This window comes from Leucopleurus acutus (genome assembly GCF_964270905.1).
Source record: "Leucopleurus acutus genome assembly, chromosome: 7".
NCBI lineage: Eukaryota > Metazoa > Chordata > Mammalia > Artiodactyla > Delphinidae > Leucopleurus > Leucopleurus acutus.
The window spans coordinates 20,696,266-20,708,435 of NC_139150.1; the positions used below are offsets into that span (position 1 = coordinate 20,696,266).

At 44.0% G+C, this 12,170-nt stretch overlaps 1 protein-coding gene across 1 annotated transcript in view; it reads left to right on the forward strand.

The window, feature by feature from the left end:
- The first annotated feature begins 436 nt into the window (after positions 1-436).
- ZFP37 (ZFP37 zinc finger protein) overlaps positions 437-12,170 on the forward strand; it is a 44,044-nt gene continuing 32,310 nt past the window's right edge. The window contains exon 1 of the mRNA XM_082842319.1: positions 437-490. The gene's annotated coding sequence lies outside the window, so the exon portion shown is untranslated. The remainder of the gene's footprint in view (positions 491-12,170) is intronic.

Below are 12,170 nucleotides of genomic sequence, written 5' to 3' on the forward strand. Positions count from 1 at the left end.
AGCCCCAGATGGAGAGCGGAGCCTAGCTGGCCCGGCCCGGCGGCGGGGACTTGCAGGCCCCCGAGACCCGGCGCAGGAGCCGACACCCAGCCCTGAGCCAATCCCGCCCCGGCCCCGGAGGGACTCCCGGGCGCCCTTCCCCGCGGCTCGCCAACTTCCCTCCGTGACGAAGTTTTCTCCTGTGCCTTCCCGAGGAGGATCGCTCTCTAGCTCTAGGACTCGCCTTCTGGCGGACTTGCTTGGTTTGCTTTGGGAGGTAACTTGCTTCGCTCCCACCCACATCTCCTTTCCTTGACCACTTCCAGTCGGACGTTCTAGGTGACTGAATGGAGTTTTGAGTTGGACTCTTGTGTGCCTTACAGAGTTGAGCCTGGTCCTGGAGCGCTGGGAGTGGGGTGGCGTCAGCTGTAAGATGCAAATTGGATGAAAGGAGGACCTCTCGCCAAAGGCCCCAGTGAATGGCACACAGTCTACTATCACCGATGGGTTGGTATGAAGCTCCCCCTGCGCTTAGCCTCCCTGGATGGGGCCCGACCTAGCCGGAGAGTCAGGGTTTGCCGATTCCCTTTGCCCAGTGAAGTTGACAGTCGTCAGAGAGAGGGTTGTTTTGAAGCTCTGCGATTAGCCTGGGGGTGCTGCCAGGTTATCCGGTTGATTGAATTTGGAAATGTAGGGGGGTGGTTTGTTTGGTTGGTTGGTTTTTGTTTTTCTGAAGAGAAACATTTCTCCAGATTCTCAGGGGAGGGATAGGTAAAGCCATGACTGTGTTTTTCTGTCTGCAGTGTGCATTAAGATTCTGTACTGATCTTGGAATCAGAGGGTGAAGGTCAGTGCCCGAAGTCAGCTGGGGTATTGGTGCATCGTCTGTTTTACTCCTGTCCTGTAGACTCTTGCATTTTAGGAATTTCTGTTTGTGAACTTCATTCTGAGACTGCCACATGATGATTTATGAATTTGACATCCTTTAAGTATTGACTTGCACAGTGTTTATTATCTAATAGTTTTCCAGAATGTTGGAGTTACCAGTAAATCACAGGCTCCTGGTGGGGACAATATCAAGGAGCTAAGAAAAGGCGAGGGAACATCATGGGGCTTGGTTTTTTTTTTTTTTTTTAGTAATTTTATTTATTTATTTTTGGCTGTGTTGGGTCTTTGTTGCTGCGCGCGGGCTTTCTCTACTTGCAGCGAGTGGGGGCTACTCTTCGTTGTGGTGTGCGGGCTTCTCACTGCGGTGGCTTCTCCTGTTGTGGAGCAGGGGCTCTAGGCTTGCAAGCTTCACTAGTTGTAGAACGCGGGCTCAGTAGTTGTGGCTCACGGGCTCAGTAGTTGTGGCTCACGGGCTCTAGAGCACAGGCTCAGTAGTTGTGATGCATGGGCTTAGTTGCTCCGCGGCATGTGGGATCTTCCTGGACCAGGGCTCGAACCTGTGTCCCCTGCATTGGCAGGCAGATTCTTAACCACTGCACCACCAGGGAAGTCCATGGGGCTTGATTTTAATTATTGCGTTTTTAGTATTTCATCTTGCTGAAACATTTGCATTTAAGGGGTATAAAGCCTAAGTGAATTATGTAGTAGAAACTGGCAGGTGGATTTGTTGAGTTGGGTGAGTCCTTTACAGTACTTACCTATGTTGCTTGGTGGTGGTTGGTAAATTGAGCTAGACTATGTGTGGTTTAAGTAGAGTTCCCTTATTCTTAAGAGTTATTCTTTGGACTATTAGGTGAAGTGATAAAAGCATATTCCTTTACTACATTTTACTTCTCAGTTTAATTATGACATTGTATCCAGGTCCCAGGTTTTACTCAGCCTTTTTTTTTTGGTCAACCTTCAAACTATTACATCATTAAAAAAAAAATCAAATAACTGAAGTAAGGGACCAAAGAAAGCACTTTGATGAGAAGTGCAACAATTGTGCTCCTGCAGAAAGTGGTTGAATTTCCTAATAAGAGAGTTTCACCCAATTTTAAGACACATTTGTTGATTTTAAAAGGGCCAAATTCCATTATCATACCATAGCTATTCCAGAAACAGAATTTCCTCTTCCTATTCATGCTTTCCAGTGTCATGTGAATGTTCACCTAAAAGATTCCATTAAATATTTAACCTTTTTTTTTTTTTTAAAGCACCTGTGGAGTGTACCTATGTGCCAAGCACAGAGCTGTGCTTAGGAGGCAGTGGTGAACAAGTCATTCATGGCTCCCTGTCTACATGAATTCACAGCCTGGCAGAGTGTGAAGCCCTAAGCCCTGGCAGGTTTTGACAGTTTACTGGGAAGCCACATCACCTTGCTGGCTGGTAAGGCTTTTCTGCCTCTTCCCAGCTGACACTTCCCAAGTCACGCGGTGTCCTCGGTACCACATAAAGGACTGCTCAGTGAGCAACAGTGCCTGTATTCTCTCTCTGAGGCCCAAATATGTGTACCTTTTGCACCTTCACTCTGTATCCAGCAGAGGAGTACTTCCTAGGCTCATTCCTCTGGTAGTACCTTTTCCTCGGGGGTGTCGGCTACTTCTCTCTCCTTGACCTACAGGCAGAGTGAAAAGGTCTGTTTCCTCACACTCAGAGTGATGCACTGGAGGATCATGAAAAGATGGTTTTAAGAAGGGTAATTAAAGTTGTTTCCTGTGCTGTGTGCCCTGTCTCTCTTGGCACAGCTAGGGTGGCCCATCCTTGTCAAATGACTGAAACCAGTGTGATGGAGGTCTCCATCTCCAAATTACATCAGCTTGAAAGTGTCATTTCTAGAAGCGACCTCCTTCTGGTCTTTCTTATAAAAGAGCCTCTTGTATGGGAACAAATGAGGAAGATCCACATTGACTGCCTCAGACAGGGACTTCCACATGGAAAGAGATACACCAGCAGCTTTACATCTTCCTCTCCTAAGGAGTACACTCACAGTCCTTTCCTTCTGGGATCTCTACACCCTTTGCGGCTCCCATTAACCCTGAAGGTGGTATTCAAGATAATTAAGAGGTGAAAGGAAGGTGTGATAAGGTGGTTTATTCCTAATTCTGAAAATTAATTCTTTAAATCCAGTGCCTTATTGTTTGGTGAATAAGGAGGGGGGAGGGTCATCTAGTACCTTGTTCTTTACTTTAGAATGCTAAGTTCCTATTAATTAATTTTTACTTTTTTTAGCCACGCCGTGTGATGTGCAGGATCTTAGTTCCCCCGACCAGGGATGGAACCCATGTCCCCTGCAGTGGAAGCGCAGAGTCTTAACCACTGGACTGCCAGGGAAGTCCCTCATTAATTTTTTATATATACAGAAAGATATTTATTATACGGAACTGGCTCGCGCGATTTTGGAGACTGACAGGTCCCAAGATCTGCAGGTGAGTCCGCAAGCTGGAGACCCAGGAGGGCTGATGGTGTAGTTCCAGTCTGAGCCTCAAGGTCTGAACTCCAGGAGACCTGATGTTTCAGTTACTGTCCAAAGGCTGGCACAAATTTTTAGAGATATAGAAAGAAACTTTAAATATCCTCTTTATGATGGAATGATTTGATTGTGCGGCATAACCAGTTCTGTAGCTGCTATTTCATAGTCCCAGGCTGAGTGTTTGTTCAGAGGGAAACAGAGGAATATCTAAGTACATATACTACCTTGCATTCCTAAGCACTTTGAGTTGTTTCTTTCGAAAGATTAGCAAACATGGCATAGTTATTTTATTTTGTATCTCTTTAATTGCTAGTGAAGATGTCATTTTTTGTCACTACCTGAAGTTTAAGAGCCTGTATTTTATCTGAACACTTATATTTGCATAAATTCTGTGTATATTTGGGTAGTAACCTGTTATCAGCTCTCACCTTCCCCCCATTATGTTCCTTTCCTTTTGATATCTTATGCATTTCCTGATATTTTATGTACATAGTACCATAGAATGTTGGTTCCTAGTGGTGTACTCAGCAAATATTTATGCAGACATGTTGAGTTTGAACTTGAATGGGCTTTGAGGCTTTCTAGTCCAGGAACCTAAACATACATATGTAGAAGGTGAGGCTCAGAGCAGTTCAATGATTTATCTAAGGTCATAGCTGGTAAATAAAGAATATTGAGCTAGACCTTGATGTCCGGTAAGGTTCTGGACACCACACCAAATTGCCTCAAACCCTAGAGCAGGGTTTCTCAACCTCAGCACTAGTTTTCGGGCCTAATTGGCCAGATAATTCTTGGTTGTAGGGGACTGTCCTGTGCATTGTAGAATGTTTAGCAGCATCCCTGGCTTCTATCCTCTAGAAGCCAGTAATGAATGCCCCCACCCCTGAGTAGTGACATCTGAAAATATCTCTAGACATTGCCAAGTGTCCCCCGGGATACAAAATTTTCCCCAGTTGCAAGAGGTAAACACTTCCTAGGCTTTGAGGGGGAGTGGTGAGTTTCCTCTGCATAAGTTTAGAGTTGGAGCCTGGCACTCTTCTCAGACAGGTGGAGGATGTGGACAAACCCATATAGTTGCCCCATTCTACCTCTACAGAGCCAGGAGTATGGATACTGAGAACCTCTATCCCATCATATAGTTCTGAGTCAGCCCTTCTTCCACAAGGCTCACAGAAGGGCTGAACTGGCAGGCTGGGAATGGGCAGGGAGGAGGTGGGGTCTGCACACTTGTTGGAGCCCAGGCTTCTACTGAGATGGAGACAGCAGTTCAGACCGCTGAAGAATGACACAGGCAGAGTGCTGAGCAGGTCTTCCCAAGGTAATGAGTGTGAAGCCCCGGGAAATCAGCACCAGAGACAGCTCCCAGGGCAGACAGTTTTCAGGCACTAGATTGACCCAGAGGAGTTCCTTCCAGCCCTGGTAGTTTGGATCTGAATACCCTTTCCCTGCTGATCTCCTCCACTAACAATGTTCAAAATATATGTTTAAGGTAACCTTCACCACTGCACTATGAGATTGCTACTATGATCCTAATGTTACAGAGACTGAAAGCAGGCTCAGAGTTTCCCTTGCTCAGTGTTACACAGCTAGAAAATCTCAGGCTTCACAGTTGGACTGAGGATACTGGCTTCAAAGTCTGCTCTTTACCAGATGCCTCCTCCAAGCAAAGCTTAAGCATCACATCTTCCATGAAGAACTTCCAGAAACTCTGTTCCCAATGGAATTGACCACTTCCTCCTCTGCCCCCCACCCCCTGACACCATACCTTGTAAACACTTCACAGCCTCTATAATACTTTGTTGCACTTGTCTCTACATCTTCCCCTGCTATACTGTAGACTTCCTTAAGACCAGGTCGAATATCCCCAGTTAATAACATGGTGTTGCCTGACACACAGTAGACACTTAATAAATGTCGTTGAATAAATAGATTCAGAGGAGCTACATGAATCAGTTATGGGGACATTCTCCCATGATCAAATCCATTATAGGCAGATCAGCAAGAAGAGAGTTCTCTAATTCCTGATTCTGAACTCTTTTCTATAGTCTTAAAGAATGAAACCAAAGTGATGATTCTGGCAAACGTGGAAAACAAAGATTACTGACTCATTATTTTCCAAGTTGGTCACACTGCTGTTAGAACAACAAATGAAAAAGAAAAAATGAAAGTTACTAGACAATGTTAACAGATTCAGGTTATTGAATTTTCAATGTTTTCAAGATTAGAGAAGAAAATCCTTAAGGAGGAAAGAAATAAACAGCAGACTTTGTCCCTGAGCATCTTTATAAGGCAAAAAGTTCAAACTTTGGAAAGGGTCTGATCAGTCTTTGGGGTTGGACACTGCTCTCCAAGACCTGTCAAGCATCACTCCAGTCTAAGGAGAACAAGCTCTCTTGGTTGACTGAGGAATTGATCTCATTTATCACCAGATTCTTGGCTCAATGTAAGGTTGTGTTCAGATGTGCCACCCCCCAAAATCTGGGTCTTCCCCAGGGAAGCATCTATTTCTAAGCCACATGAAGGCAAGCTAAGGGCCCTGCTCAGACTCTGTAGTCTTTGGACGACCCTCCACCATTCCTAGTGGAAAGAGACTCCCTATCATTAGCGATCACTCCTAAGGCTAGAAGGCCCTTCGCTTTGGTGAGTCTTTACTTACTATCAGACCCAGAGATCTTCCTGCTACTTGGACTTGGCATTTCTGAGAGTCAAGCACTGGGGACAGGGAGGGATGGAAGAAACAGTTTAAACCCTGAGAGTGCCTGAGGGTATTGGACTTCCAGTTAAACACTTTTGAGTAATTACAACTTTTATCCAAAAGGCACACATAACTTTTATTTTTTTTATATATATAAATTTATTTATTTTTGGCTGTGTTGGGTCTTCGTTGTTGCACGCGGGCTTTCTCTAGTTGTGGCGAGCAAGGGCTACTCTTTGGTGCAGTGCACGGGCTTCTCGTTGCAGTGGCTTCTCTCGTTGCGGAGCACGGGCTCTAGGTGCGCGGGCTTAGTAGTTGTGGCTCGCAAGCTCTAGAGTGCAGGCTCAGTAGTTGTGGCTCACGGGCTTAGTTGCTCCACGGCACGTGGGATCTTCCTGGACCAGGGCTCTAACCCGTGTCCCCTGCATTGGCAGGCGGATTCTTAACCACTGTGCCACCAGGGAAGCCCAACTGTTGTATTTTTAAAAATTTTTATAAGACATCGAAAGGCAAGGCTTCATATAGTTGATGAAAATAAACACTAAGATTTAAAATAAATGGGCTATATAATTTACAAAGGAAAAAACACACTAAAAACTAGTTAACACACACGGATAAAATCATTCCGGGTAACTTAAAGATATGTCATTCAAAACAAAAGGCTTTATGTTCTGCTTCTTACATCAGGAGTTAAAAAAAAAAGTCTCACTGTCAACAGTAGGATTTATAATCCTATCATCACTGAGGGAAATCAGTGATGATAGGATTGTAAATTGGACACAGATCTAGGAGACAGCATGGTGCAGTGGCAGGGTCAGAGAGAGCTGCATTCCAGTCTTGGTTCTGCCACTTACTATCTCTATGATCCTGGAAGTTTCTTTGGGTCTGTGTCTTTCACATCATCTTGAAAATGGGGATAATACTATCCACTACATATACATATACTCTTTTTTTTTTAATCTGTAGTTTTACTTTATTTATTTTTTTAACATCTTTATTGGAGTATAATTGCTTTACCATGGTGTGTTAGTTTCTGCTGTATAACAAAGTGAATCAGCTATACATAAACATATATCCCCGTATCTCCTCCCTCTTGCATCTCATATACATATACTCTTCAATGAGTAACTGATGTAAACTGTTTAACAGAGAACCTGACATGGATAATTAATGATGGTTGATCTCCCTACTCCCACGGAAGGGAAGAGGTGACAATTCTCAGTGGAAGCAGCATGAATATTTGCTATATTATTCTTCTGTTCTTGAATATGTTATACCGTTATTCTATTCTTGAAAAGAGAGATAGAGAAAGATCTTTAAAACTGGAGAAAAAAAAAAGTCTAGTAACTGTCTGTCCCCATACAAAGTTACTACAATATTATTGACCATAGTCCTTATGCTGTAGATTACATCCCCATGGCTAATTTATTTTTTAACTGGAGGTTTGTACCTCTCAATGCCCTTCACCTATTTCAGCTCCTCCCACCCCCTTTCCTCTGGCAACTACCCATGTTTTTTCTGTATCTATGAGAGACACCATTTCTGTGTTGTTGGATAGTTAGGTTGGTTCCAGTTTGTCAAGACCTTAAATAACACTACAGTGAACATCTAGTATAACAAGCATTATGTTTAAATTAGGAAAAATATATTGTTAATTTTTAAAAAGAATTAAGAGCAATTACTGAGAACCCTGATGAAAAGTTGTTATACTCACTGTTATGGTTTATTACAGTGAAAGGATACAGACTAAAATCAGCAAAAGGAAGAGAAGCATGGGGAATGGCCCAGGAGAGTTCCAGGTATGAGCTTCCAGTTGTCCATTCCCAGTGGGATTGTGTGGATTGTGCTTACCTCTCCCAGCAATAGGGTCTGGCAATATGCATGGAATATTTCCAACTAGGAAAGCTCACCTAAACCTTGGTGTCAAAGGTTTTTATTGGAGATCAGTCATGTAAACATGAATGATCCCCAGTGTGGCTGATCTAGAATTTCTATTTGGATCTTTTTTAAAAATGTAATTTCTGGGCTTCCCTGGTGGCGCAGTGGTTGAGAGTCCGCCGCCGATGCAGGGGACACGGGTTCGTGCCCCAGTCCGGGAAGATCCCACATGCCGTGGAGCGGCTGGCCCCATGAGCCATGGCCACTGAGCCTGCGCGTCGGAGCCTGTGCTCCGCAACGGGAGAGGCCACAGCAGTGAGAGGCCCGCTTACCGCAAAAAAAAAAAAAATGTAATTTCTATCTCTTTCTTGATATTTTCTATTTTATGAGATAGTATTCTCATACTTTCCTTTAGTTAGTTATTCACGGTTTTCCTGAGTTCTTAATCATATAAAATAGCTGATTTAAAGTCTTTGTCTAATAAGTCCAATGTGTGGGCTTCCTTAGGGCTAGTTCTTCAACTGCTTTTTTTTTCTTTTCTTTTCTTTTTTTAGTATTTATTTATTTATTTATTTATTTATTTATTTTTTTTTTTTTGCGGTACGCGGGCCTCTCACTGTTGTGGCCTCTCCCGTTGCAGAGCACAGGCTCCGGATGCGCAGGCTCAGCAGCCATGGCTCACGGGCCTAGCCCCTCCGCGGCATGTGGGATCTTCCCAGGCCGGGGCACGAACCCGTGTCCCCTGCATCGGCAGGCGGACTGTCGACCACTGCGCCACCAGGGAAGCCCTATTTATTTATTTTTGGCTGTGTTGGGTCTTAGTTGCGGCATGAGGGATCTTCATTGCAGCATGTGGGATCTTTCATTGTGGGGCGTGGGCTTCTCTCTAGTTCTGGTGCACAGGCTCCAGAGCGTGTGGGCTCAGTAGCTGTGGCATGCGGGCTCCAGAGTGTGTGGGCAGCATGTGGGCTCTCTAGTTGTGGCTCGCATGCTCAGTAGTTGTGGCATGCGGGCTTAGTTGCCCCGCGGCATGTGGGATCTTAGTTCCCCGACCAGGGATCGAACCCGTATCCCCTGCATTGGAAGGTGGATTCTTAACCACTGGACCACCAGGGAAGTCCATTGACTGCTTTTTTCTTCTGTATGGGTCATACTTTCCTGGTTCTTTGCATGTCTTTTGCTATTCTGTTGAAAACTGGGCATTTTAAACAATAAAATGTGACAAGTCTCGAAATCAGAACTTGATCTCCTTAGGGTTTGTTATTGATGCTGTTGTTGTTTGATTTGTGACTTTCTGGGACTACTGCTGAACATTCGTATTTTATATCATGTTGGCTATTGAAGTGTGTACTCAGTTAGCCTAGTAGTCTGCCAAAGATTACATAGAGATTTCCTTAAATTAACTGAACCAATAGGTCTCATAGTCTTTGCTGAGGGTCTGTTGTGTGTTTCTGGGCGCGTCTTCAATACTCCAGCAATTTATAATTCTCTCTTAGCCTTTGCTTTTTGTGCACAGTCTTAAGGTTAGCCAGAGGTGAGTGATTAGGCCTTCCTAGGTCTTTCCTGGGTGTGTGCACAGTCCCGCACGCACACGTAACCTTTTAGATCCCCAAGAGTATGTGAGAGCCTTTCAACCCTCCTATGGGCATCTCCTTCCTTAGGTTTTCCTTATGTTTTTGGCTGGCCTCTGTTTGCCCCAAGCAGTATCAGTGCTTCAGGCAGCTGTGGTGTTAACTGCCACTGACTGTTTTAGATCCTCTCTCTGGGGACAGGGGTTTCTCCCATGGAGTGAGTTCCAAGTTGGGTCAAATAAAGACAAGCCTGTGAATGAGGCCCTTTCGGGGAGCTGAAAAATAGTTCAGATAGTGACAGTTCTCTGGAGATGGGGCTCTGGGGAGCTCCTGAACCAGTTGTCCCTTCCTGTGGCTGGTAGGCTGCTGCTTTTTACAGCTACCTTGATTGTGAATCTGCTGATTTTCAAGCTGCCATGGAACTGGGAAGAGAAGGATGGAAGAGGGCAATTTAAAATGCCACAAAGCTCACTGTTCTTACTGATATTGACTTTTTAAAAAATATATATATCCCTTTGGCATGCCTTGTAATTTTTTTGTTGAAAGCCAGACATGTTGTATTGAATCATATGAACTGAGGTAAATAGGCCTTTTGTGTGAAGATTTATGTTAACTGGGCTAGGAGTTGAGCTGTTCTTAATGTTTGCTGTAACTCTAGGTTCTAGAGCCTTCAAACACCTCTAGTGTCCTTGTTTTCATTCCCTTGGGACTCTGGGCTTCCATAAATTCTCCTCCTCAGAGAGAGTTTGTGTCTCGTAGCTCTTTCAGCTGTTATCCACTCTCGTTATACTGAATTCCTTTTAGTGTGGTGGTAAACTGTGGGGGAGGGGGAGCATTCTATAATCCTTTGATTAAATCTCAGTCTTAGAATGAGCCTGTTTTGGGAGGCGATGACCATTACATGTGTTTCTCCATTAGTATTGCTTTCTTTCCCCCACCTTATTTGTATAATAAAATTCCAAACGAAATTATAATGCTAAGAAATCACATTTGATCTGAAATACCATGGAGAAAGTAAGACGCAAAATATTATACTTAACTTTTTAATTGTATGACAAATGCACTCCTTGCTGCAGAAATGTCAGATTATAAGGCATGTTCACATTAAGAATACCGTCATAACAAGAGAAGAAAGATTTATTAACTTTATTGAAATGAAAGAGAAAGTTAGATATTATTTACCTTAGGAAATTATTGATACTACGGAAAAAGATGACATTGACATAATGCTAGTGGTCAGCTATATAAGGAACAGTGGTGACAGGTACACACAAGGTTCTAAAATCCATTATTTCCACCAAAAAAGTGATTATGTCACGTGACTCTGTGGGCACTGGCCCCAGCTTTTTCAACTGGAAGCCCCAGTATTTGTATATTTTGCCCCTATCATGGATATGTTTTCCCTTTCTCTGGATTTGTGTCGGGATCTCTCCTAAGAAAGAACCCTGAATATGGAAAAATTAGTACAGCACGTGATGATTTCCAGCCTCTAAATGCCTCAACAAATGGATACTCCAAATGCCTCAATAAATGGATACTTTTGTAAAATAAGTCTCGCTAAAATGTTATACGAGAAAGTTGAGAGTAAAGAGATGGGGAGAGCGCGGAAAACAGGTGGGTCTGTGCTCATTTTTTCAGAAAATAGTCTCGAGAGATCTCCGTGGCCAAGCTCCTCCTGGCAGTCAGTCAGGGCCTGGGAAAAGCAACTATTTATTCAGTATTTCCGAAGCCCCCAGGGGTCACGCAGGCGGACCTGTGATAAATGTAAGTGGGTTTCTCGTCCGGGAAAAGGCGCCACATCTCTCGGACTCAGGACGTGGATCCCGGACCCAGGACGTGGATCCCGCACCCACTAAGGAGCCTATCGGTCCCGGGGTGAGTCGGACGCCCTCTGCAGGCCGTTGATGAGTGGCGAACAAAGCCAAGCTCCTCCTCGCGGCCATCTCGGAGAATCACGGAAATTTTCGAGGCCCTGCTTTTCGTTAATGGCCCTGGAGATGCTCTGCTCTAGCCATACCTGTTCTCTTTCCTGGGACAAGCCTTCGTGCCATAGCTTGGAGAGCAAGGAAATATTCATGGCTTTAAGATATCTGGAAAGGATCTCTTCTAAGTCATGCCATAATGTCAGGACCGACTTCAAGTTTCAGGAGAACAGGGGATATCAAAACCCCAAAGGCACTGAAGCACCTGTTTTGACCATCCGCCGCTTTTCAACCTGCTTGACAGAGGACTACAGTGAAGCCTGAGATAAGAGCCCCCTTGATAAATCTCTCTCTAACTTTGATCACAATCAGGAACAATTGGAGCAGAAGATAAAGGTAGAATCTCTCCAGGCTTGTACCTGTTTTGGAATTGTTCAGAAGAACTTCCAAGAACTCAGTAGCTCTCTGAAGCAGGGGTCATTCAGCCAGTGTGCCTTGGAGCTTATTAGAGGGAAGACTGAAGTGAGATTTTCCCCCCATTTAACAAATCCCTACGAAAAATCAGAAAATAAAGAAAAAAGTGAAATTGGAACACTCTTAATTTTATTATTGTTTGCTAAGTACAAGAAGGCAATCTACCCTTGTATTTCTGTATCAGATTAAAATACCAGAAACCAAAATCATGCTTGTACATCTTCAATTTCCACAAAAAAAAAGTTTAGAGA